General features: G+C 37.3%; 1 long non-coding RNA gene across 4 annotated transcripts; it reads right to left on the bottom strand.

Annotated features, from left to right (window-relative positions):
• Nucleotides 1-281: 281 nt before the first annotated feature.
• On the bottom strand, nucleotides 282-27,769 carry LOC119088715. 4 transcript variants are annotated; one of them, XR_005092414.1, is made up of 6 exons: nucleotides 21,261-27,769; nucleotides 20,206-20,289; nucleotides 20,031-20,134; nucleotides 4,542-4,632; nucleotides 2,583-3,786; nucleotides 282-557 (listed from the first exon to the last, which is right to left on the bottom strand). It is a non-coding gene; the product is annotated as an uncharacterized LOC119088715 (long non-coding RNA). The 4 variants fall into 4 exon arrangements; XR_005092412.1 differs by having other exon boundaries at nucleotides 282-3,786; nucleotides 21,261-21,466; nucleotides 21,557-27,763; XR_005092411.1 differs by having other exon boundaries at nucleotides 282-3,786; nucleotides 21,261-27,765.
• Between the last annotated feature and the right edge of the window lie 3 nt (nucleotides 27,770-27,772).

Genomic DNA, 27,772 nt, shown 5'->3' with positions numbered 1-27,772 from the left:
ATCCTAGGTCTCTGGGCTGTCCAGCCTCTGGGTCCTGGCCCTTCCTGGGTGGGCTCCCATTCCATGGTATGGGTTTCAAGCTGGAGCACCCATTGGTTGGCCATTCTCATAATTTCTGCACCATCTATACTCCAGCATATGTTGTAGGTAGAATAAATTGTAGGTCAAAGGTTATGTGGGTGGTTTTTGATTCCAAGCCCTCCACCGGAAGTCTTGCCTAGTGATGGTCACTTATGAGATTCTTTCCATTTCATTCTAATGAAAAACAATTCACACGTCTATTAATATAGTTTTGCTTTATTATAGCTTCAAAATACTGAAATGAGTTTACAAACATAATAAAGATCATAGTCACTTTCCAGAAATGAGCACCCAGCAATCTTATTTCTTTATATTCTGGCACATCACTTTGTAACTGGAAATATGCCCGAGGAAAGCCTTGTCATCTGCTGAAGAGCACTGTTGCCATGCTGGGAATCTGATACACTGTGTCCTCTGAGTTAGCATGCTTTACCCGCCAGGTGTTTGGTTACTTGTTTTTCTATGAATTCTGCTTGCTGAAAAGGGACAGCCAATATAGGGACACATTATGTAAATGAGTTTAATTATTAGTAATAATTTGCAATGAGATGAAAAGGTGTATTCATTTAGATTGTAATGGTCAGTGTTTATTCATATACTTTAAAAATAACTTCCAGCTTAAGGAAATTTGAATACATATAGCTGTACTTTAGAAATGTTTTTGTAATCCCAAACAGATTGAATACATTTTAAATAATGTTCTAAACAGAAGACACTCTACTATGAGCCTTCAATTATCCATTTTAACATTAGTAAAACTCAAAAAAATTGCTAATCAATGTGCATCATGATTAAACAGATAAATCTGATGTAGTTTGGAGCCAAACATTCAGAAGAATCTTAGCAGGGGAACATCCTTTCATCTATAAGTTGTACCTCCAACTCTAATAACTTTGACTGAGTCATATCTTATACATTAATATTTACAACATAATGATACCCTAAAATGGAATGTAGTCTACTTATTACTAATAATATATTCAAACATAAGTAAATAACTAAATTTTGCATGGATCTATTTGCCAGTTACTGAATTATGTATTTTTGTTGTTGTTGTTGTTTTGATAGGGGTATAATAGCTGTGGAGGCCAAGAGAATTATGAAGTTCCAGAACCTGATGATAGCATTTAAGAGACTCTTAACAATGAAAGGAAGGCACTGGTTACAAAACGAAACAGCACGCATTTAATGAAGAGCCAAGCAACATGCCCCAGAATTGAAATGACTCCTTCTATATGGATTATCAAACAACAGCAGAAAAAGAACCCTTCAGGAATTCCCTGCACTTTTGGTTTGGAATGAAACACCATCAATAGGACTTTTGCCAACAATAGTTCTAGGAACGAACCAGATATTAAGAATTGCAGCCACAACACTCAGTACCATTAGCAACACAAAGCAAAGTTGGTCCTGCTCTCCATTGAGCTCAGATGCCCAGCTCACCAAATTTCGGGACAATTTAAATCTTTCCAAAGGAAGACTGGTCTGTTTGTCCCTTCTCCCTGCACTAAATGAGGTATATGCCTCAAAGGTAAAAGAATTTAACACAGTACAAAGTGGATTACTTGAAGTTACCATCAAAATATGTTTCTAAAAGTTGATAAACACTTCTTCTAATACCATAACAAGGATGAGACTCTACGAATAACCACCACTATCATCAAAATAAACTGTTGCTGTAACAATAGCTGCTGGTACCAAGTTACTACAAACTTGTTTCAATATTACAAACATTGCAACAAACATGTATCAGTCTGACTCAAGGCTGGTTGTGATACACAAATCCTCGGCAAACAATGCTTAGTTAAAAAGGTATTATCTAAAGGTTAGTATAATGGCTCAGGGAGTAAGGATAGCATACTTCTCTAACATAAGACCCAAGTTGTGTTCACAGCACCCATGTTGGATGGGTCACAACTGCCTGTAGCTCCAGCTGCAGGGGATCCAGTCCTTTTTGAAGCTTGGAAAGGTTTTTTTTTCCCCATAGAATTTACTAAATGGCAGCAAATGCTCAAATGAAAAAAACCACGAACTTTTTCAATATCCAAGATTTTATATTTTTTCACATTAAGCCATTTTATCAGTGTTCCTCAGTCCCATTAAACTTTAAGCAGAAAGACTTATAATCATATATGCCTAAAAAGTGTATTTTTGCTTAGACAATAGAATTAACAAAGGCAATTTTATTTAAACACAACTCGGTTAGACTTAATTTACATAATGGATTGGGAATAAACTAGTAACAGACACAGTCTTGTTTTGGAACACACAATACTCCCTCCTTCATCATAAAACCATGACCTTTCTTGTATTCATTTAAGCATTTATTTTGCTTGGGAAGTAGGGGGTATATATGATCAAAATACATTATATACATTTATTAAATTCTCAAAAAATAATAAATGAAACAAAGTAGAACACCACTGAAAATGTTTGCCCTGAATAAGATTAAATTATATTTAATCTCTTACATTTTAATTAAATTCACTTGAAATACTTACTTGTAAGATAATGGTGTTTTAAATCATAGATTTCTCCTCCCCCTGCCCCAGGGAAATGATAGTTGGATGGAATGGATGGCTCATGAGATAGAAGGATGAACTAATAAAATAGGTCATTAAGTAGCAATCCATAACAATTTTTATTGCTTGAATCAGCTTAAGCCTAGAAAAGAAAATCTATGACAATTGTTCAGTGCAGCAGAGATATCCACACAGTGCTTAGTTTCTCAAATTCTTGATGTGGTAGTAATTCTTTTGAAGTTTGCAAACTGAAACTGGAGATGGATTTTCCATCTTTTATACTTCTATTATCTCAACAAAATGTAAGACTCAAAGCTAAAAGTTATTTAAACAAAACCTTAGCAATAAAATGTAAATGACATCATTACTCAAATCAAATAATTACCTAAGTTCCCTGGTCATTGTTACTAGAGAGCATTTAAAGAAGGTATTAGGACTATAAAGTCAAAACTATTCTTTCTCATTAAATTTCAAAAATGGTGAACATAGATATATTTGAAGTGGGGACAGAATTTCAGACCTTCATAATAACTTAGAAACATCAAATAAAAAGCTAAGATATTATAAACTAATACAGTACATACATATTGGCATGAATATTCTTTCAGCATATACATTTGAACACAGTTAAACCATTACATTATTCTGTCTCCTCTTTTAACCCTTGAGAAGGAGGAGGGGGAGGAGAGGAGGAGGGGAGGAGGAGGAGGAGAAGGAAAAACAATGAAATTATTTCATATTCTTCTGAAACTCTTAGAATCAATGTTTTGCTAAACACTTGGCAGATTGGGATGTGCAATGCCTGAACTGCCAAGTGTATTCTCCAGTATTCATGTCTTTACCCTTATCCTCTCCACCTGGAGTCGTAACACATGTTTAATGATAGTATTTTACAGTCTAGAATTCAGAAATCATTATCTCAAGGACTATCAGGACAGATAGGAGAATACTAATTTGTATTTGTAGTATTTGCAGCAGAGCAAGAACAGAAAGAAGCAAGTACTATGGTGAAATCACAAGTAGCTACCGACCCTAAATACCCCAAACTGTTGAAAATGAAACTGAAGCACCAAACCCACCCGATACGTTACCAGTCAAGCAGCTTCATTTGGTCCAGTGGCTGCCATGTTACACCTTTCAGTCTCCATCACTGCTTCTGACCACCAGTCACACAGTTGATTGACTATATAAATAGAAGCAAAATACAATTGTGTAACTCAGAGTTCTCTCCCAGAAAGGTGTGTGAAATGATCTGGGGTGGTTCTCATGGAATGAATATTTTTTTTAAACTAGTTCTTTAGGTAATATCACTGTCAAAGTTGAAAAACCTCTGATATAAAGAAATAGATATGAGTATGTCACATGCAAACCATTTGTTTTCCCTGTTAAAAGCTAATTGCTAATGGTCAGGAACAGGCTACTAACTGAGAGATATCTCAAAAGCAATTCACCTAGCACATTTTCAAGTGCTTGCACTACTTTGGATCACACATTTATTTGTGAGAAAAGGTTAGGGATACAAGTTCATTTTAGAGCATAACATTTATAACTACATGTATTAGTGATTTAAAAAAGTCAATAACAGAATCAGCTGTGTGTGTGTGTGTGTGTGTGTGTGTGTGTGTGTGTATTCAGAGAGGGAGATTTGTGACAGTGAGAGATGCCATGTTCAGATACCAGCAGGCTGGAGACCTAAGAGTAACATTTTAGTTTGAGTCTAACATCTGTCTGGAGGCAGAATTACCTCCTTCCCAAGAGACTTCTTTCTTCTCTTAAATTCTTCAGCTGATTGGATTATTGTCATTCATATTATTAAGAGTTTAATGAGTGTCTGTTGGTTTAAATTTAAATCTGACCTTAAAAAATACAGAAATACAGGGATAAATGCCTATTTATTTGTTCCATGTTCTTAGGGCAGTCCAAATGAGGAGAGGGTACCTGGTGCAGTGATGTTGATCATTTCCTAGGATTCTCAGAGCTATTATTCATCCACTTCATGTTGGATATCATGTTCGATGAAGTTCGTCCACTTCATGTCCATAGGAAGTTACATAAAGAATACAACAGTCAGAAAGAATAAGGAAGTCATCAAAAGATAATTTACTAGGTGAATCTCCTGATCCTCAACTATAGAATGAAGAAGTCCATTATAAAAGTGAAAATGTCCATACTTGTCACAGAAGACTATATGAAACAACGCCCCTTGACCTTTGGGGATGCCATTGATATAAAGGAAAATGATTCTGTAAGCAACTCTTACTGATTTATCAAACTCACTGCCCTCATCTATGATGGTGTGATGACTACTAACCAGAGAAGGCCTAGAAACAACCTCTTGATAGTTCTTCTAGGTATCATATTTATAGAGGGAAGCTGTGTCTCTGCAAAAAGCATTTGAGAATTTCTGAACATAGTGGAACTATATGATGGTAAGGAGCACTTCATCTATGGGGAGCCCAGGAAATTCTTCACCAGAAATTTGGCATAGCAGAATTACTTGAAGTATCATCAGGCAATTCTTGTGGGGTCCAAGATCCTATTCTGAAATGCAAGTTCTTGGATTTTTGGCCAAGGTTACAAGGAAGGATCCAATCTATTTTTCACTTTTCTGTGGTGAGGCTCTCAGAAACAAGGAAGAGAGAGCCTGGGTCAGAAAGGTTAGTACCATGGGTACATGAGTTAGGACCATGTTGACAGCAGATCATGGGGCAACAGCTTTTCCGACTCAGAAGACTCTGTTAGACTCCATCTACTTGTCTTAGGAGGGCAGTAAAATTCCAAGTACAGAAGGATCAAGGTTATCCTGATAGAACACAGTGTAGAGCAGCTATGTGTTCTGGCTCTAGATGGTGCTAGCCTGTTCCATTTTTTTTCCTTTGGGTAATTTCTCCAATGCTGGTCTTTGGAATTGAAGGTGTATTACCTTCAAAATGTAAGTTTATGATTACGCACATTTTTTTCTGTCTCATCAGGATTTGAGAAAATATAGGGAGAGTATTCAGAAGTCAATTGTTTGGTCCTTTTAGTCTTATTAGTTAAATCTGTAATGCATTCCTAGATTGGTTGGTATCATTTAAGAAAATAGGAAGTGGTAGTAATAATTATTTTAAAAAATACTGTAATATCAGCATGGTTATTCTAACTGTTTAGAAGTTCATTTATATGTATAGACTTTGATTCTGACTAATCTTGCTGAGTACTGTTTTTATATGCAAGTTCTTTATAATGAAAGTTATATTTAACAAAATACAGCAACGTTTATGCTGTCATGTTAATTATTTAAGTATGATGATCTAGCAAAGAAGATACATATAATTAACATTCACTGTATTAGCTACAACCCAAATGAAGGATGGATGAGCCATTTGCCATTTATAAAACAAAATTTTATTCTCTTATTTAACAATTAAAACTCCCATCTGCCTATATTTTATTATTAGTTTAACTAATGACTTTAAAACATTCTGCTGTATGAATAATCTACTCTATCCCATGAAGAGAGGATTTTAGTTCAGCTTGAATTTTTCACCCACTGAACCTATGCAATATAGTAAAACTGTCATTAGACCAAGTAGTAGTCAAGACAAAATTTTTTTTATCTTGAATTAAGTGTGTGAGCAAAAAAGAACAAAGCCAATGTATAATAGAAGCTGCCATATAGAATTAAATCCCTAAAAAGGCCTTCAGGTTGGCGATGATACTATCACCATGCTCTAATATCTATTTAATAGGTCTGTATAGACATTGTGTCCCCAGATCTTCACATGTTTCTAGAAAAGATGTATTTGAACAAGTTTTGGAACTTGGCACTACACCATGCCCAGGATTCCCATTCCATGGCATTATCACTCACTATGCCTTGAATTCCCATTCCGCTCCTGTCATCAATCAGTTTTACTGAATCTGCAAACTTGTGAACGAATTCTCCACTCTCCTGTTGTGGCTTAATTACAACATTTGTTGCATTTAAGCTGAGGAGTTGTCTTGTATCACCATGGAAACTCAACTAAAATAAAAATCACTGGGAGAAAATATACTTCCCAATAACAATGTTGTCCCTTAAATCACCTGTCAGTCTCCCTGATGCTTAATCTCAAACCATTCTGGGATCCTTGTTAGGAATTGGAGATGAGCCTGGATATTATTTGTAATTTATGTTAGCTATACTGAAAAACAAAAAGAATTTCAGCAAGGTAAAATTGGAGCAAAGACAATGATGAGCTAATTCGTTTATCATACACATGCACAAATACACACACATATAAAACTTAGATTCAGCAAAAGGATATGACTTTCTGAGTTATGAACCAGTTACAACATTCTTTATATCAATTAAATTATCTTATATTGTGTGCTGTTTGATCTTTTAGTGATCTTGCTTAGAATGATTACAAATTTTAGCTAATTAAACTTTTTTTCTTTTTTTCTTCTTTCTTTCTTTTTTTTTTTTTTTTTTTTTTAGCTGAGGACTGAACCCAGGGCCTTGCACTTGCTAGGCAAGCATTCTACCCACTGAGCTAAATCCCCAACCAGTTAATTAAACTTTAACACATTTATCAAGTTCAAAATTAATACTTGGAGGCTTCATATCCTGATTATATTAATGAAAATCTCTTAAAATAGGTCACAGGTTACATTAGAATGAGTGAAATAGATGATGAGCTTTTTCTTTTTCTTTATTTTGTTTTGTTTTTCGAGACAGGATTTCTCTGTGTAGTTTTGGTACCTGCCCTGGATCTCACTCTGTAGACCAGGCTGGCCTCAAACTCACAGAGATCAGCCTGCCTCTGCCTCCTGAGTGCTGGGATTAAAGGTGTGAGTCACTACTGCCCGGCGAGCATTTTCTTCTTTATAAATTATATTTTATTTTATTCTCTGTCTCTCTCTGTCTCTGTCTCTGTCTCTGTCTCTCTCTCTCTGTCTCTCTCTCTCTCTCTCTCTGTGTGTGTGTGTGTGTGTGTGTGTGTGTGTGTGTGTGTGTATGTGTGTGTATCATGGCTTGTGGGTGGAGGTCAGAGGCCAATCTGCAGGAGTCAGTTCTTTTCTTCCACGGCCTGGTTCCAGGGAATTAAACTCAGGTTGTCACACTTGGTGACAAGTACCTTCACCCACTGAGGCACCTTGCTGGCCCCCATGGGTATTTTAAGATGTCAGGAAAGAAGCAACTAAAGTAAGGCTGAGAAGAAGAATATATTTAAGAACAGATAAGAAAGAGCACAAAGATCTGCAACTGGTCAGTTCACAGAGAGTAAAAGATTTTAGTAATGTCTTTATCAACCCCCTCTCCTCAAGGCTCAATAATCTATGCAGAATAGGAGGGGGAAAGACTCTAAGAGCCAGAAGTTATGGATTACTCCAAAGAAACAGTGTCCTCCAGACACAACAGGATCAATAGATGTAAGAACTCACAGAGAGTGTGCAAAGGTGTATAAGACCTGCATGGGTTCAAGCCAGACAGAATCCAGGCACTGAAAATGGAATGTGAAAACAAAGCCCCAGTCCTAGCCAAGAAAGCGATTTGCAACTGATATCTCCCAGGAGACAGAAAAGTAGTTTTCTCTAGTGGTGTGTCACTGGGTGTATCAACCACACTCAAGGGCAGGTCCCATGCCCAGAAATAGGTGCCAACACAAAATGAACTCTTGATTTTTTTTTTGGGGGGGGGGTTAGTTATATTTTGGTGGGCTTCTTTTTTGTCTCATTATTTTTTTTTCTTGTTTTGGGGGTTTATTTGGGAGCAGAGAGAAAGAGGAGAGGGAGTGAAAAATGAGTTGGGTAGAGAGATGGAGAGGATCTGGGAGAAGTCGGGAGAGGGAGAAAAATGATCAAAATACATCGCATGGAAAAAAATAATAAAGGGCTTTTACTGCAGGAAATAATCCAGTGTTCATAAAGCTTGTCTTCAAAATACTAGGTGAGTAATGACATTTGAGAAAGCCAAGAAGCAGCTCTCCAATCCTTCGCTCTGAAGGAGAGCTGGAGTGTCTGGCCTCAATGGCTGGAGTTTGAAGGCCTTCTCACAAGGTAGAAGTACTTCTTGCTTGCATCTATAATTCACACTGCCAGAGTTTAAAGACCAAGTTGTGTTCCAAAGAGAGATGCCAAGGGTCAGTTTGCAGAAATGTGTCCAAATGTGCTGTCAAATCAAAGAAGCCTGAGAACCAAACCCAAGCCAGCCCTAATCCAGGAAAGCACACAGAGAAACAACAGGTCAGAATGTGGAACTGGGAGGTAGTGAGCAGGATGTCATTCATGCCTTTGGCTGTCATTGTTCTAGGTAAAGCAGAAGATAGACCAAGCCAGGATGTTTAAAGGACTGAGGACCAGTAGACAGCAAACAAATTGGCTTTTACAACATAGCCTGGATAGAAAGTAATTCTACCAGAGAAGATTTCTAGGAATGTAAAATCAGCAAAAGCAAATGCAACTTAATTAGAAAAAGTTGACGGATCTTGGCTCCTCCTAACTGTAATCTTAATGATTCAGTTTCCAAGTAGAGTTGAATTTTAGCTAATAATGTATTTCCTATAGATTAATAAATCATTGCCAAAATTTATATACAATTTCATAATTTCTTTTTAAAATACCTTAGTTGTTTGTTACTCAGAAACCTCCCTCCAAAACAGAAACCAAAGTGAAGGTTTAGGAATAAGGTAAAAGTATATATTTCATACATATATGTTATATGTTATGTCAAGTCAAAAAAGCCTGAGAACCAAAGCCAAGCCAGCCCTAATCCAGGAAAGCACATGGAGAAACAAAGGGTCAGAACTTGGAACTGGGAGGTAGTGAGTAGGATGTCATACCTTGGGCTGTCATTGTTCTAGGTGAAGCAAAAGATAAACCAAGCCAGGTTGTTTAACATAGTATTCTTAGATTGAGTTTCCCTGAAACAGACTCAAACACAAGAATCCCTGTGCACGTGATGTCCAAGGAAAATGCTCCCAGAGAAAAACAGGGATCCTGAAGCAAGGGGGGAGGGGAATAAACCAAATGAGATGCAATTTCAGGCAAAGCCCTTTGTTCTGAAAACTGGACACAACATGACTTCTTTAGAGTTCTCTAGAGTACAGGTCCTGCCCCAGCATAGGAGAGATAGCTTTCACATTATTGCATTGTTCCAAACCATCATGCTACCTATAGCAGACCTTCTGTCTTTCTTCACAGGCAGATAAAAGTAGTCATTTTCTGCATGGAGTCATACATACAGGTCAATAGAAGCAAAAATGCATCAAATCTTGGATGAGGTCTCTGTAGATCAGGAAAATGTATTGTTAGCTATCTGGGAAGAAGGCTAATAATTGTTGTGGTTCTGGGGATAATATTATTCATATATCAAAATCCATAGGACATTTATAACAAAATATTGTAGAGTGGGTAATTTCTAAACAGTGGGGATATGTTGATAACACTTCTAAAAACTGGGATGTCCAAGACTGAGTCATCAACAAAGTCAGTAAATTCACTTGGCTTCATAGATGACCCCTCCTGACTGCATGCTTGCAAGGAAAAGTGGACAAAGAGTTTCCCTGAGCCTTGTAAGGCTCTAATCTCCTCCATTAGGGTGGAAACTTCATGGCTTACTTACTCACTTAAAATACTTTGAAATCCTATTATAGTGGGTTTTAGGAACCAACATAAAACTTTGGAAAGACCTCAACTTCAGCATATGAACTCTGTTCTATTAAAGTAAAATCTTTTATGTGATCAAATAGTCTTTTGTAAGATAATGATGCTAGAGAAAAAAAAAACTATTATGGGTTTCTGGAGCGATGGCTCAGTGGTTAAGAGTATTTGTTGCTCTTGCAGAAGACCTGGATTAGATTACCAGCACCCACTTGGAAGCTCACAGTTGTCTATAACTCCAGTCCCAGGGGATCTAATACCCTTCTCTGACCTTCACAGGTACCAGACACATACATACATGCAAGCAAAAAACTCATATATATTAAAAATAATAAAATAAATAAGTATTAAAAATGTTTTTAAAGAAAGTCTATTATGAGAAAATACTAGTCAATCACAACAAAAATTAGAAATCAGAGATTTTGATTCTTAACTGTAATCAAAACTATCCTCCACCTGCAACTATAATGAAAGAAAAGTACAACAACAACAAAAAAAGATCTGTATTGGCCATTGAGTGTCCTTACACTATAAGATCACAATCGATGAAAAGGATGCAAACTCACCAATCCCCATTGGGAAATAGTGACATGAAGTAGATTAAAAGAACAATTAAAAGAAAACTTGACACGAAATATAGTGATGAAGTACATTATTATAACATGGCACATTAATGAAAAAATTCATAAAGACTATTGATAATTTAAAACATGATGCAAAACTTGGAAGACTTTCAAGAGGTATTAAATAAACAAGACCTATAAAGAGCAATTACATTTACTGGCAACTATAACCAAATAGATACAATTGCTGCTAGAACTAAATAGAAATTAAGTAGAAATATAATGAGATCAAGTAATACTACTAAAGTATAATGGCAGATATATACGAAAGATCTAAATACAGAGACTATTCAGGTCAGGACTTTAAAAATCAGTTTTCTTTCTTTCTTTCTTTCTTTTTTTTTTTTTTTTTTTTTTTTGGTTTTTCAAGACAGGGTTTCTCTGTGTAGTTTTGGTGCCTGTCCTGGAACTCTGTAGACCAGGCTGGCCTCAGACTCACAGAGATACTCCTGGCTCTGCCTCCCGAGTGCTGGGATTAAAGTCATGCGCTACCACCACCCAGCCTAAAACTCAGTTTTCTTTAGGTGAGTATTCAAAAGCAATATGTGTTTCTTTCCACAACTTAACAATATAATATGATAAAAGGAAAAAGAAAGAAAATATTCCTGCTGGAAAATAAATTTCTTTCTTGTCTATACTTCCAAATAAACAATTTAAAGTTGCTAGGTTTTATTTTTAATATCTCTATTCTATATTTATAAACATTTTACATAAATAATATACTAAAATATTTATATTTGATATTAAAATATATACTTATACCATTATATTTCAGTGTTTTATTTCTTTCCTCTCTTAGTATATTTTTTATTAACCAGGGAGAGAGTCTCAGCACAAACTGTCCTGAAACTTATGACTATCTTCCTGCCTCAGTCTTCTAAGTGCTGGGAAGGCAGGTATAAGCAACCACCCCTTAATGTCAATGTTTTGTTTCTAAACGATAGGTCCTAGAAGTTGAGCTTCTTGGATAAATGTATAAATTTTTAAATTTTAAGAAGGTAAAAAGAAATTCAGTCGAATACCAGTTTTCTATTTCATTGCAAAAACACAAGCAATCAGCTTCAAGGTTTCAAAGCTTCCGCATACAAAATCACCATGCATTTTCCAGAATATGCACTCTATAATGGCCTCTTGCCCATTATAATTTTTCTCCTGATCCAATATCTCTATCTTTCTAATATACATCAATATCTAATATATTCAGGAACATTTCAACTTCAGCTTTTTCCTATTCTTTCTCAGTATCTTTTTTGTTGTTGTTGGCTTTTTTTTTTTTTAATTTTTTTTGCAGGGGGAGGGGTTCTGATTTTTTTGATTTCTCTGTGAAGCTTTGCCCCTTTCCTGGAACTCACTCAGTAGCCCAGGTTGGCCTCAAACTCATGGAGATCTGCCTGGCTCTGCCTCCCGAGTGCTGAGATTAAAGGCGTGTGCCACCCCCGCCCGGCCTTTCTCATTATTTTAAATTAATTCAGTTTTTACATTTTTTCAAGACAAAACCCAGTGCTGTTCCATCTCTAATTCTGGTACACACACAGCTCATCAGCACACCATGCTCTTGATACTTTTATGTGTATCAACCTTCAAGGCTGTCATTCCACCTTTTTTCTTGAATGTGGCTCAAGTTGTCAAAAATGATCTCTCTGAAAAGTCTAGCTTTCATACAATAGCCACAATGATTCCATTTACCTTAAAATGGATGCAGTCACTCTTCTGCCCAAAATTTCCATGATATCGGGTGAAATTCACATTTTTCTAATTTCTGATAATGCCAAACACCTTTTCATGCATTTACTGCCCTTTAATACTTTTAATCTTTTTCACAACAGTTTAATAATTTGGACAAGTTTGTCTTGTGCTTATTAAGACACGGGGCTCCTTCACATACCTAGGTAACAATTTTTTTTCCAGATGCATAGCTTATTTATCTTTACTCCATATCTGTGGCCAGCCTTTTCATTTCTTTAATTAGTGTCTTGATAAGCTTAAATTTTAGTTTAGAAAAAAACTAGAAATTATCACTTTTATAGTTATTATTTATGAAACTAAGAAACAGTTTTTTTTGTTTTTTGTTTTTTTTTTTTTTTTTTTTTTTTAGCATCATGAGAAAGTCCTTCCGTGGTTTTTACAAAACATTTCATGATTTGAGCTTTTACTTAGTGTGACTAGTGACAGGTAAGGGTTAAGCTTTTGTATAAGTCAGTTGAAATGTGGTTCTTTGTACACTATTTTCTGACAGAATTTGTAAAGGATTATCAGAATGCCTTTGTCTTATAATGCTTGAAATACTTGAAACACCTCACCATTGAGGACACTGGGCTTGCAGTCTTCTTTGAAGGTAAGGCCTATTAATTAAAATACAATTTCTTTAATATAAGGACTTCCAAATTTTCTACTGGAGGGGTAGCATTTTCTTTATAAGTTCACTCATTTTGCCTAAGTTGTAAAACTTACTCTATGTGATTATACCTGTTATACTGTTACTAGTTTTTAATGTCCAAAATTCCCTTTGTTCATTCATAAATTTCATTTTTAGAAACATTTTTGATTCATAATGAACTGAGGAGAAAGCTCAGAGTTCTCATACATCTCCCGTCTCCAACACATACACCTTTGCCCACTACCATATCCTGCACCAGATAACCACATCTGTAATCATCAGTCAACCCGCATTAATGTATCATCACCCAATTACAGTATCTACATAATGGCTTCTTTCAGTGTTTTCTCTTCTGTGAGTGGTTACAAATGAATAATGACATGTAATGACTGTTCTGCTCTTATGTACACTAGCTCACTGTCCTAAAAAATCTCCTGTGCTCTTCCTATTTAGCGCCTACATTTTCTGCCTAAGCCCTGGCATCCACTGATTGTTAATGTCTCCATGGTTGTGCCTTTTCTGGAATGCCACATACTTGGAATCATGCACGGCCTCCTCCTTTCAGGATGGTTTCATTCAATTACTCATATTCATTATGTCTTTCCCATGCTCACCACAGTTTACTAGCTCACTTCGTTTCAGCACTGATTAGTATTCCAGTGTCTGAATGCAACAGTTTATTTATCCACTCACCTACTGAAGGGCATCTAAGTTCCTTCCAAGTTTGGGCAATTATGAATAAAGTTGCTGTAAACATTTATGTGGAACCTTTTGAGGGAGCATGGCTTTCCTGTTGATTTGGGAAACTTCCAAGGAGTGATTGCTAGATTATATGCTGGGAGTAGTGTTTACTTTTGTAAGAAACTGTCAAACTCTTCCAAGGTGACTTATTTTCTATTCCTACCAGTAAGCAAAAGACTCTCTTTTCTTGCCACAATGTGTTGGTCCTCATGAAAGTACAGTTGTAAAAAAGGGTGTGAGTCTATTTCTGGATTCTCTATTCTATTATATTGAGGCTTTTGTCAGCTCTTTTCCCAATACCATACTGTTTTAATTATCATAACATTATAGGAACTTTTGAGTTTTTCTTTGCATGTTTGTTTTGCTTCTCTATAAAAAACCTAAAGATTCAAGTTGAGGATATTGAAGGAAGTATTTTTGAGGGGATTTTGATTAGATTGCTTTGAAAATATACATTAGGTTGACAAGAACTGTCATCTTGATAATTCAGAGTCTCCACATCCTTGACTTTTGAATACCCTGCAAGTCAAGTTCTTCTTTCTATTGTTTGGTTAATTCTAAAGGCTAACATTTGTTGCATTCACCTATTAGTGCATTTGCCAGTTTTTTAGTATCTACATAGATGATCATATCATCTGCAAAGACAGTTTATCTGTGTGTGTGTGTGTGTGTGTGTGTGTGTGTGTGTGTGTGTGTTTGCAATTTTATTTTATTTTTGTCTGAGTTTGGACTTCCAGTACAGTGTTTAAAAGCAGTGGTGAAAGAATACACACATATCTTGTTTCTAGTCCTACTGGGAAAACTTCAAATGTTTCCAGAGTACATTATGACACCTGTAGTTGTTTTATGTAAAACTGGTTTATCAAGGTCACAGTTCATCTCTATTCCTAGTTTCACTGAATATTTATTTATTATGAATGAGTTTGGAACTCAAACCAATTCTGTGTCAGTATCTATTGATTTAATCATGTGAATACTGACTAGCCTTGAAAGCCTGGGATAGTTCCCATTTGGTCATTTTGTACAAATTTACTTGTGCATTGTTAGGTTCAATTTGCAAAATTTATTGAGGATATTTAATATGTATGTTAATGAGTATACCAGTCTATAGTTTTCATTACTTTTAATATCATTATCTGGTTTTGTTATGTGATTGGTGATGACATTGTAGAATGACTTATGAAGCATCCCTAATGTTTTTATCTTTTAAAGGAGAACATTTGGATTGTTATTAGTTATTTATAACTTTCTGTAATAGATGTAGGTCAATTCATGTTGTTCTATTTGTTTTTGAATGAGTTTAAACAGGTAGTATCACTCAAAAAATTGACATTTTATATAGGATATCAAATTTATGAGTGAAGAATTCTCTCAATGTTCCTTTGTTATCATTGTGATAGTCATAGGATCTTTAATGATTCTTCTTTTAATTTCTGCTGTTAACAAAATAGTTTTTCTTTTTCCTTAGCATTTAGAGGTTTATCACTTTCATCAACTTTTCAAAGAACTATCTCTAGATTTTATTGTTTCTGTGTTGATTTTCTGACTTTGATTTTTATCAATTTTCTGCTGGCAATTCTTTCTCTGTGCTCGCTCTGAATCCAACTTTCTTAAAATAGATGATTCTAGGTTTTTTTCTAATATGTGAACCTAATACTTACAAAAATTAATACGTTTTTATTTTTTATTATGCACAAGCTATAAAAATTTTATCTCTCTGTGTTATCAGAATTAAAAATAGCATTGGCATGAGAATGAGGAGGACAGAGCTGAAGTCTCTTCCACACATATATGTTTCAGTGGTTAGCCACATAATGATCTAGAATTTACAAAGGGAAATTGGAACTTCTGTTCTCTAATTCTCTCTTTTCTAAGATGACCTTCCATTTCCCAGAAGTCACAGAAGTTGCTGGGTTCTTTTGTGCTAGAGGCCCTAAAATTATGATTTTTGCATTATAAGCATTATGTTGCCTGATCACTACCTGCACCCTTCCCTCAGGCAGTGGTAGAAGAAATACTTCACCTACAGGAGATCCTGAATTTTGATTCTCAGACAAAAAGGGGGTGGGGGAGAAAAGTGAGGGGGTGGGGAACAGAAGAAAAGAGGCATGAAGGGAGAGAGAGGGGAGGGAAGAAAAAATGCAAAGATATTTCTGGGATACAATATGCTTAGTCAGATTGAATAGATTTAATGTAATTTTTTAATATATTGTTTTGGCTTCATAAGGCAATTCTTGAGTTATTTTGTTCTCAGAAAAGATATTGGTCTTTAATGCTTTAATATTGTATTTAATATTTTTCGATGTCTTTTTCACATTTTCTCTTTATTCCATAACATAAATTGGAAATTTTTAACTTCTTCATATTGAAATACACAACCTTGGGGTCTTTTCTTCATCAACATTAGAATTCACCAGTGACACAAATGGGGATTACAGTTTTCTTCTGGCGAAATTTCCTACAGCAACTTGGATTTCGTTCAGAGATGTAAGACTGTTATTTACACAAGTTTAGAAGTCATTACGCTTATACATGTCTATAAATTTTGTCTATCACCTTGTTGGGTATAGTTTGGCCAGTTCTTCTTGCTATTGCCACAGGCTGGCATTTTTTCCTTTTGGATATTATGAGGTATACTACTACGCCACAGGTCTTAAAGTTTGTTTTTTATTATCAAAGCCCTATTCTCTCTATTTTTAAGATGTATAATTACCATTGAGTTAAGTTCAGTTTATAGACTCTTTCCTTTGAGCTCTTCATTCTAGTAAGTAAAAAATTTTAGAACACTGTATTTTTTTAGTGTTATTTTGTCTTCCTTTTGATTAGTTCCATCCCTGCTATGAAGACAGTATGAACACATTTGCCTTTACCTTAGTGTATCTCAATGAGCTCAGCTTCTTTAAGTCTTCCTGTGCTCACTATGATAATGGGGTCATGTTGATGCTGGTGTTTGCTGACTGCTGCACTTTTCTTGTTCTCTATATGTTCGGAGAATTTCAGCCACATTCTGGACCTTGTAAGCGGCACGTTGTCTATTCTATTGTGGTCCTCGGTCTGGTTAACTTGACTGAACCCGCACCCTCAGCTTTGCATTAGCTCAGATCTCGTCTCAGTCCTTTTCTGCAGCTGAGGTCTTCTCCACACATACGTGTCCTCCGTGCTCAGCCAGAAAACTGTCCGGAGTGCGTGGGGAGACACCGGAGAACTCACGCTCTGGCTGTCTCCTGGCTGGAGAGGCCCTTCCTCTGAGTGTTCTGAGTTGTCATTCTGTCATTGTGTGTTGCAGACCAGAAAGCTGTGGCATTTCATCACAGATTTGCCATGCCACATGGCCACTAACTGTAGCTTGCCCTCAGGCTTCTCCCTTTATAGGCACAAACTCTCCCCAGCTCCACGGATCACATCTCTGCACATGACAATGGCTGGCATAAGAAAGCAGACATGTCTTTTTATTTATCAGCGAGGCTGCCAGAGACCTTCCCTTATGCCAGACGTTTGTCATATGTCCACCCTAAAACCAATCACCAGCAAAGACAAACAACTGTGTGTTATGTTTGGCTTAGTGAGTTCTATTCATGAGGAAGAGAGTGGGCTTTCCAAATAAGTCAGTGGCCCTACCACAAAGGAAAAAGCTAGTAATGGGTCTGAGATAGACAGCCAATTGTTTCTGCTACAGAAATTTCTGCATTGCAAAATCCCAGGAGATGCTTTTCACACAGTCTAGCACAGGAATTGTTGGCCCGACAATTGTGAAACATGGTGCTGCTAAAATTAATTACTAGATAATTTTATAAAAGTTGAGAAATTTATGAAGTGATAAATCAGTTTTAGTCCCATCTAATGGTGGAACCACTTAAAGAGGGATAGGAACAGTGTTGCTGAAGAATTCAGAAAGTGTAAGGCTAAGGATATAGCTCAGTTGATAGAGAGCTTGCCAATACCACATTAACCCGGCCTAATGGCACAGGCCTGTAACCACAGCACTCTGAAGGTAAATGGAGGGGGATAAGAAGTGCAAGGTCATTCTTGGCTGTAGATTAGTTCAAGGGCAACCTGGAATACATGATACCCTGTCTTAAAAAAAAAAAAAAAAAAAAAAAAAAAAAACAGGAATTCACACTATAATTTCTCTAAGAATATGGATCTATACATGCATATATATCTGTGATGGTTTGAATAACAATGCCTCTCATAGGCTGATTATTTGAATATTTAGGCCCCAGTTGGTGGAAATGATTGGAAAGATTAGAGAGACACAGCTTTGGCACTGGAAGTGTGTTTCTGGGTTTGGACTTTGAAGTATCAAAAGCCCATGTCATTCTCAGTTTGCTATATGTGTCATATATTAATATTGGCTAGTACAAAAGTAAGTTGTCTAGGTCTTGAGTGTGTGTGTGTGTGTGTGTGTGTGTGTGTGTGTGTGTGTGTTGTTGAAGGTTTGTGGTCATGTATTGTGTATCCTAATAAAATTTGCCTGAAGGTCAGAGAACAGAGCAAGCCACAAGATTAAACATAGATGCCAGGCAGTGGCGGCACACACCTTTAATCCTAGCACTTGGGAGGCAGAGATCTGTCTGGATCTCTATGAGTTCAAAGCCGCCCTGGACTACATGAGATTGACTCAGTCTAGGTGAGAAACAGAGCCAGGCAGTGGTGGCACACACCTTGAATCCCAGTACTGGGAAGCACACATGCCTTTAATTCCAGGAAGTGATGGCTGGGCAGAGAAAGATATATAAGCCGTAAGGAGACAGGAACTAAAGGCTTTTCAGCAGAAACGTCCCTTTCAGCTAGAGGCTTTTTTGGCTGAAGGCTTTTCAGCTGAGGAAGCTCATTCAGCTGGAGGTCTATTGGTTGAGGCTTTTCAGGCTAAGGAGTCCTAGAGGTGAGACATGGCAGTGGCTTGTTCCTTTGTCTCTCTGATCTTTCAGCATTTATCCTAATATTTTTTTTATTAAGATCACTTAGGAATTCGTGTTAGAGAGGTTGAATCAGGGCCTTGCCCATGCTAGGTAACTGTTCTATCCTTGACAGGTACCTTCATCCCTTATTATTTTTCCATCAATTCCTACTGATCTATAAAGCCACTTTCTACTAATGGGTTTGTTTGCTTTGTGCAACACCAGAGGTTGAACCTAGGGTCTTGTACTTGCTAGGCATACACACTGTCACTGGGTATAATTTATATATATATATATATATATATATATATATATATATATATATATACCACCTTAAACTTGTTATGAAGGCCACATAAGCCATAGTCTATTCCTATCAACTGGAATTACAGAGCAATGCTATCAGATCCAGATTTAAAAGCCCACATATTTACAGGATTCAGAGTAAGACTAGTTGTCTAACTAGATAGCATTAAAAGATTGTATGTGTGTATGGGTGCCTGTGTGTGCACATTAGTGTATTGATAACTGGAATAAGAGAAATTCCCACAATAACTTTTTAATATGAAAAAATAGGAATAAAATAATTCTCATGCATTTTTTTTTAAACCCATAGCAAGTATAGTTGAAGTAGGAAGGGAAAAAAGCAGCTAGGCAAATTCTGTACTAATCCATTTACAAACGGGCATGATTTCATTGGTTAAAGTCAAGAATGCTTCTTTGTCACAAATTAGCCAAAGGAACTAAGGTTACTTTCCCTCTACCAACAGAAATCTAGTATATCATCCTAATCCTCACTAATTGCAATGGGAACATACAAGCCAGGATTTATAAAAAATTTACTCTCAGGCTTTCCAAGCCTCCGTTAACTTCAGCGGGAATGTAGAACAAGGATTTTGTTCCTAGTGGTGAGGGCAACAAGGAACCACTGTGAAGATTCTTCAGCAGAAATAGGTTGTAAAACGCACAATTTTGAATTGCTGGACTTGGCTGGGATTCAAGGGACTCATCAAAATATGCTCTTATTTAGAGATGGTTTTCACATATTCTCAGTCACAAAGCATGATCTGCTAAAGGCAGGATCTTCCAAACTGGTGGCAATGAACCTCGGGAAATGTCCAATCCTCACATGCTCAAGACCCTGAATTCTGAAATGTACCTTTCCTTCCTGACTGCTTCAGAGTCTGGAAAGACCTTCTGCTATCACAGAAGTGGATTTTGTCCTTGGTTTTGTGGAAGCTGAAATCCTTTCTGTTTGCTTATCTGGAAGACAGGAAGAAGATTTTCACCAACTTGACTGCCTAAGACAATGCACACACCTTTCCTAGACCCACCTTTGTTTAACCTGTAAAGTAGGGGCTGGAGGACAACAGGAAGTCCTGTCTTTTCAAGTCTACAGCTTGCAGTTGAATCTTGGCCTAGGACCATAAAGTGAAAGCTCAAATGAGAACCATTGTCTGCTCTGAGTTGCAGCAATTTCTACAGAAGTCAATGGCTTGTGAAATTCCTAAAAGGACAATGACCAACAACAATTATCTACACGTGTATTTCTTCTTGCTATTTCTCCATGTGGAACAGCTTTATGTCTATCCTTGAAATTTAGATGTGACTATTTCTCCATCTTGAAATAGTTGAAAAGAAAATATTCAAACAATAACCCTAAGTATCCCAGAAAATGACATAATTAATTCCAATCCTTGTTTTCTACAATAAACTATGACTATAGGCTAACAAAATACTTTTAATTGCAAAAATAATTATTTTAAAGATTTGTAAATATTCACAGTAGGAAATATTTAAATTATCATAGTTAACTGGAAAGGAAACTAATTTTTGAATATTTTTTATTCTTTGACAGTTTTATACATGTATAGACTGAATTCTAATTCTTTTCACCCCTATTACCATAGAAAAAGTAGTTTTAATGTGGAGTTTTAACCACAGATTTCTAGAAATGCATTTTGTTTACAGATGTAATTTCACCTTTAAAAGGCTCCTTTCATTTATATGAAAGTATTTTATCAAACCTGTAACAATCAAATAATTGATTCTCTGAACCAAAAATTCAATAGCTAAATAAAAAGGTTGGTAGTTCTCAATCTAAATGTAATCCTATATATTTCAGTAGGGCAAATGTCATTCACTTTATCTTTCTCTACAAAGAATTCAGCACATCCCCAAGCAAACACTAGATGTTTTACAATGGGCTTTGTGTTAAATTGTGCTTCTTTATAATCTCGTATAAACACAAAAACACATTATCACAGACTGTTTACTGTCTGTGGAAGATGTGTATTCCAGTCTACAGTCTGCTCTGTCCTAACAAAGACAAAAGTTATCTCAGACAATTCACAGGAAGAGACCTTTAGACCAAGTTTAGTTTACTCACAGAGATGTCGCACAATTGAAGGAACAACAAAGAATGATCCTGACAAGCCAGAAATGAAGGGTAACCATACAACTCCTTGAGCTTCAATAGCAAGAGACGGAAATAATGTCCTAGGGACTCCAGGAATTGCTGGACATCTTGAGGAAGAGTCCTTTGAAGAGAAGGTGGAAATCTGGAAGGATGCACCTCCTGTCGGAGTCATGGCACTGAAACAAAACGAAACAAATATGGGAAGAAATACCGTGAGCTTTTCTCTGTGTGGGCTTGTCTACCGGACAAAACCAAATGCAAGTTACCTGTCCGAGGAACACTGGAGAGGTACAGATGTCAGCCCAGAGCTGGGCAGAGAAGGGAAGAGAATGGATTCCCAGGGATAATCCAAGAAAACTGAGCACAACAGGATTGCATTTCCTACAACACAAGAACTGTTTGGTTATCACTAATTCACAGAGTGCACATTTTTCTGTTTCTGATTCTTTGAATAGGGGAAAACTTGTCCAATTTGGAATGGGTACTAGGTCAAATTGAATTTGGTAAGATGTATGTTTTAATAGTAGACACATGGGACTGGAGAGATAGCTCAGTGGTCAGAACACCTATTGATTGCTCTTACAGGGGGTTCGGTTCAGTTTTCAGCCCTCTCACGGTCACTCACGACTGCCTGTAACTCCATCTCCAAGGAATACTGGTTCCTACACACATGTATATTCAAGGAAGATGCTTTCTCATGCAACACAAATAAATAAAGAATGATAAATAAATCTCACCAAAATTAGAAAGTACAGCAGATGGGTTAGGGAATTTTTTATCAGAAAATAGTTAACATAATCATTTACAACATATATACTATCTATCCACAATTCTGGAAAAAGAAACAAAAGAGAGACCATCAGGGTTAGCTGGCAGAGATTTTTTTTCACGTCCTAAGCCTGTAGGAGAAATCTAGAGCAAAGGGTTGTGCCATAACCACAGAGGAGATGACCAAACCTTAATCCTTCATGAAGCCAGAGAGCAGAAGCCACAGTTTCCCTTAGCTCTTTTGAAGAGAAAGACAACATAAATAATTGTCAGGATTGAAATCTCTTCACATGCTTTCTAGGTCTGAGACAACCTAGCTTTCCTATCCCTAATGACGAAGACAGAAGTCATAGGTTCACTCCTGTACAGATACATGCATACTCTTTAAGAGTTAAACTGCCCTATCTTCATTAGACCCAAAATACTGATAATGGACTACTAGCACAGAGTAGATACTCAATAAACATCACTCGAATAAAAAAAAAAAAGAAAATGTATGGAAAAAAAAAATGACCAGGCTGTAAATATCCCTATGCCAAAGAACCAAAATTATAAGGAAAATATTGTAATTTCCAAACAAAACATCGACAAATGTCACACAACTAAGAAACCAGAGGGCTTGGCTTGGCAGGAGACACAAATCTGCACAGGGGCAGCTGGAGGCATGGAGCAGAGCTCTTCGGAGACTTCACAACTTTGTCAAGGAAAGGCTCTGTCTGCCAGAAGCAGGGAGGGGACGAACAGCAGCTTTGGGAAAATATGTTCCCTGTGTTTGGTTTCAAGATGCAGAGTTCAGCTTTCTGGAATTGCGCTGATTTAGTGTGAGTACATTTCAAACATTCCAATATAGATATTTTTCTTACAAAAGATCCTTTATGTTTCTATCTTAGCCTTATTTCATTTTCAATAGGAGATTATTGGATCTTTGAAAATAAGAGAACAGAACGTTCACCTTAGTTTCAAACTTAAAATATATATATATATAAATGTCTATGCTTTAAAGTACCATATTGTTTCAGGAAAATTTAACATGATGGCATAGAGAATTGAATCAGAATTAATAGATTACTTTTCTAAATGATATCAATTGCTTGGGGAAGCAACTTAAAAATGCTTATTAAATTCCAAATATCTTGTGAATATCCTGAAAATTTGTAGTATAAGTTACTTTCAAATGTGTTCATTTCATTTAAGAATCTGCTTTACCCAAACCACAAAAACACTTATTTTGTCTAATCAACTGATAGTTAATAATTCAACACTAAGCTATTTTATTGCTTTTCTCTGGCTAATCAATTGCAACAAAGATATGCTGGTTTTCCATAACTAAAGCCTTCTAATCTTTCTTATCTCTTCCATTCTGGCAACTCAGACATATTAGAGTGAGTAGAGGATGATAAGGAGAAAAACAGAGAGAGGAGGAAGAAAAAGAAAACAGGTAGTTGGGTGTGGCGAAACCTAGGGTCACATGGAAGGCCTGTTGTTGTCACTCCTAACTAATCTATCACGGAGTGACTTCAATCAGTCTATAAAATGCAAGAGTCATAATTCAGTTTCAGGCTGACCATCTTTACTTCAGAAACCAAAAGTCCAAACAGATATTTCAATCATCCAAACTTTGTGAGAGTCACCATGACACCACCAAAGGAAAATTGCACATCTGACCTCAAAATCTATGTTGCAACCGAAACAGGCACACAACTAAACTAACTAACTAACTAAATCTGGTATACGTGTGTTTGTGTCTGACTACATGAGTGGGCTGTGTATATGTAGTGTAGAGTGAGCTGTATGTAGGCTGGGGAAGGACTTTGTGCTGTTGTCTCGAACCCTCTCTACCTGATTCCCTTGGCCAGCAAGCCTCAGCGATGCTCCTTTTTCTACAGCCACAGCATGAGGATTACAGGTGTCCAGAGCAATGCTTGTCTTTTCCTGTGTGTGCAGGTCCAGGGAGTCAAACTCGGGTCCTCGTGCTTACATGAAAAGTGCTGTTAGACGCTGAGCCACTTCCCCAGATCCCTAAAATATCAAATGAGTGTACCTTTAGACTGTCTGTATGAATATAATTGAAACGTGAATTTCACTCCTTGGCTTACATTCAGCCTGGACGCTACCTCTCAGTGCATATGCAAATGTTTAAACACTTCAACAGATCTGAAGCCCTTCTGTCCTTGTTCATTTCAATGAGGGTGATCAACCCCTCAGACCATGCCTCCTACCAACTTTTAAGTGCTGCTCTCCTACTCTGTATAAGGTAAAAATGTTTTTTTTATTCCACCTGAAGCTCTTACTTTGAAATGAATAATTATAAACTACCAACTCTACTTGCTCAAACATCATTGACTGTGGCCATCATTTCTAGCTGTAACTTTGGAAGGAAACAAGTGAGGAGGTGGGTAGGGGAAGCCTTCCTACTAGCATTTCCTATATGCAAATCGGAAAACAGTCCCATGCTCCTAGTGTCTGCATGACAGGCTTTAAAAAAAAAAAATGAGGCCTGCACATGTTGTAATTGTCAAACAGCCTGGCTGACTTTTGACCTGATTTAGCATTATTTGAAGCAGCTTACTGACACTGCCAATAACATCTCACATAACAGAAGACACATCTTGTCACTGAACCACAGACAGCGCTGAGCAACACAAAAAATCTCGGAAATACATGTTTCAAATGTAAACTGCTCAAAGAGAATAGCGACTGAAGGGTCTGGGAAAAGGCCCTCCTGATGCCTCCTTTACATGAAAGTGCCACAGTTTCCAAGTCTTTAACTGTCTTCTCACGATCTTGCTTTTAAAAGTCTGTGACTTTTCAAATCATCACATTTAACAGAAGTTTACCTCCCTTTTCTTTCAATAAAGATTGAGTCTAATATCACTGGATATGCTTAGGCCATAGCAACAGAGCATGCCTGCCAGAGATCGGATGAAAGAGACAGGCAGCCCTTTAGAAAAGCAGGTACCGCTCTAATCTGAAGCTTGTACTGTCCTTTCAATCTGAGCAGAGAAACAATTAATAAAGGAACCCATTAAGACCTGATTATTGCAGCTAAAAAAAAAGGAAGGTAGAATTTCAGTCCTTTGAAGTAACTGAGAATGATTCAGGCCTCATTACAGAGATATAATCTACATTCATACATTTATGTTAGTGATTCAAATCTATTGGGAGAGATTGGATTCCGTTAAATAGTGCATCTCTCCTGTGGAACTTTTCTCAGGCTTTCTGAGGCTAAGTTGAGAGGTGACTTTACAATACAAAGTGGTGGGGACTTAGGGTTCTACTGTGCTGTGGAAGAAAGGCAGTACAGAAAAGAAAAAGAAGAAGGAGATACAATCTAAAAAGCCATGTCAGCTTCTCCTTTGGGCAGTTTAGTAAATGTCCCCCTGTCATCAATGCTCTGCAGAGGAGAGGCAAAGGGACTCCCGGGTTCTCAAACACCACACCTTCTGCAGGCAAGTTTTCACAGGACAGTTTTGAGAATGACTTTCTCCTCATTTTAGATAGAATTCAAGTAAAACTTTTAGCTAGAAGATCTGAATAGCTTCTACTGGAACAGAAAGGTTGTGTGTGTGTGTGTGTGTGTGTGTGTGTGTGTGTGTGTGTGTGTAGGAGAGAGAGAGGTATATTGGGTTGAATGAGTGTCTGGTGTGAATTAAAAAAAAAAAAAAAAACCACCACTCAAGTTGGCATCAATAGTGTTGGTGCCCAGTGTAAAGAAACCCCAAACTAATTACTTCCTGTGTTTCATAATTTTTCACAAAAGAATCTTTATTGTATGGTTCCATCAAACATTTTTTAAATGTAGTTTCAATTAGTTGTCAATTCAAACATTTGAATTCTTCTTTCTATGAGGATGAAACTTAAATCCCTTAGAAATTATCTACTCTTTCACACATTTGTCTGTTCAGGTATAAAACTGTGAAATCGGAAATTGAAATTAGCACTGTGGGCTCATTTTTCAATATCCATACTTTAATTAAAGAAGCAAGACTTCTTTGACGCATGCTCTTTATTTGCTTAACTTTTCAATTAATAGCTACAGAAATCAGTTAATTATATTAAAGTTAGAAATCTGCTGTGATGTTCGTCACATTGCTGAAATCTTTTGAATAAACATTGCAATGAGTTATAAATAATGCAATTAAAACCCTGATTCTGGTATTAAGTAGTTCCATTTCAAAGGCACTAAACACACAGGAAACTATAAGAACATACATTCAAGCCACTCAACAAGTCACTAAAATGTATTTGGCCAATCGTTGACAGCGCTCATCTCTAGGGCTTTTAAATTTTAATTTTCTTTTCCCAGGTCCCAAATGAAGACTGAAGCCAAATGCTCACGACAGTATTTCTGGCTTGTGTGTGCAAGCTCCTTTTGTAAATTCTTTCTGAATCACTGTTGCAAGTTGTCTAACTCTCAGGTTCACCTTGAAATGTCTGCATCTCATGCTGCCTATTAGGTTGAGAACCATGTGATACTGCCACTTCCCTAAGTGGAAAGCTGTAAGGTATTGACAATTTGTTTTGCTTAGACAGAACACAGATGTCCAACTGCCTCATGGAACAGAGTAATATATGTTCATGCATTCCTTCCAGGCAGTCCTTCCCTAGTTTAGCTATTTTCTTAAAGAAGTGATCCTCTGGGACTCAGAACTCTATCACACTCAGGTAAGAATGGCTTATCACAGTGTTTCCTTCTGTGTGTGAACCTTCTGATTTTGGACAACGGTTTCCTGGTCTTGGACTGACTTATGTCTGCTTCTGGGTTGAGAGCTAGGTTGTGTGAGCCTTGGTAGAGTTGGGGGTTGGTGTGTACTAGAGTGTGAGTGGAAGATTTGTAGGTAGTGAAGCTGCATTGTAAAATAGAGCCCTTTAAACATTAAATGTGAGGTTGTGGGGAGGGACCCTCCTCTTTATGGTAAAATGCAAAGGAAATTGAGTAGAGAAGAAAACAGGCAGCAGGGGATTTGGTCAAACTTTGTGATAAAATCTGCGATCGCAGGAAAGTGCATAGGCTTTGAAGTCCGTGCCTGATTCTGTAAAGGACTCGTGTTAGCAATTAGAAATCAGTAACTTGGGTCCCTGATTTCATTTACGCCAAGAGAGAGGCGATGTTTAAGGGAGACGATAAATCTCCCTGAGCTTAAAAAGACAGAGAGGGCCAAAGTGTGAACTTTTTACTTCAGCAACGGAAGCGAGAAATCAATGATTCATTAAAACCCGAGACCTCCTTGGAAGCTGGCAGGAGAGGAGGAAACGAAGCAGCTCATTATGTCTCCCTTTTCTCCAGCTCCTATCAGTTTATAATCTACTGTTGGGGAGAGTTTCTCCTGAGCATCCTCTACTGCTCTTTCCCCAGCCCTCTTCCCTGCTTCTGGGACCTGGAGCGGAGAATCGCAAACACACACAAAAGCCAGGCTCCAAACTCTATTTTCACGGCCCGGGGTGGGGTGCAGGGGATGGTGCGAGGGGGGGGAGAAAGAAAGAAAAAGAAAACTACACTGGAAAACAAATGAGCAAGGGGTTCCCGGGAGGGGAGTGGTTCCCGCCGGAGGGCAGCAAAATTCGGAACGCACGCGGACAGCTCGCGCTGGTGGTGGCCAGCGCTGCTAGCACAGGACGCCGGAGCAGCAATTAGCTGGAGCTGCAGGCTGCGGGGCGGCTGCGCCCACAGAGGCTGCGAGGAAGGGACCCGCAGCCCCCAGCTCAGAGCAAAG

This window comes from Peromyscus leucopus, chromosome 11 (assembly GCF_004664715.2).
Source record: "Peromyscus leucopus breed LL Stock chromosome 11, UCI_PerLeu_2.1, whole genome shotgun sequence".
NCBI lineage: Eukaryota > Metazoa > Chordata > Mammalia > Rodentia > Cricetidae > Peromyscus > Peromyscus leucopus.
Note: the sequence above shows the minus strand (reverse complement) of the source record. Positions and strands in the feature narration are given on the sequence as shown.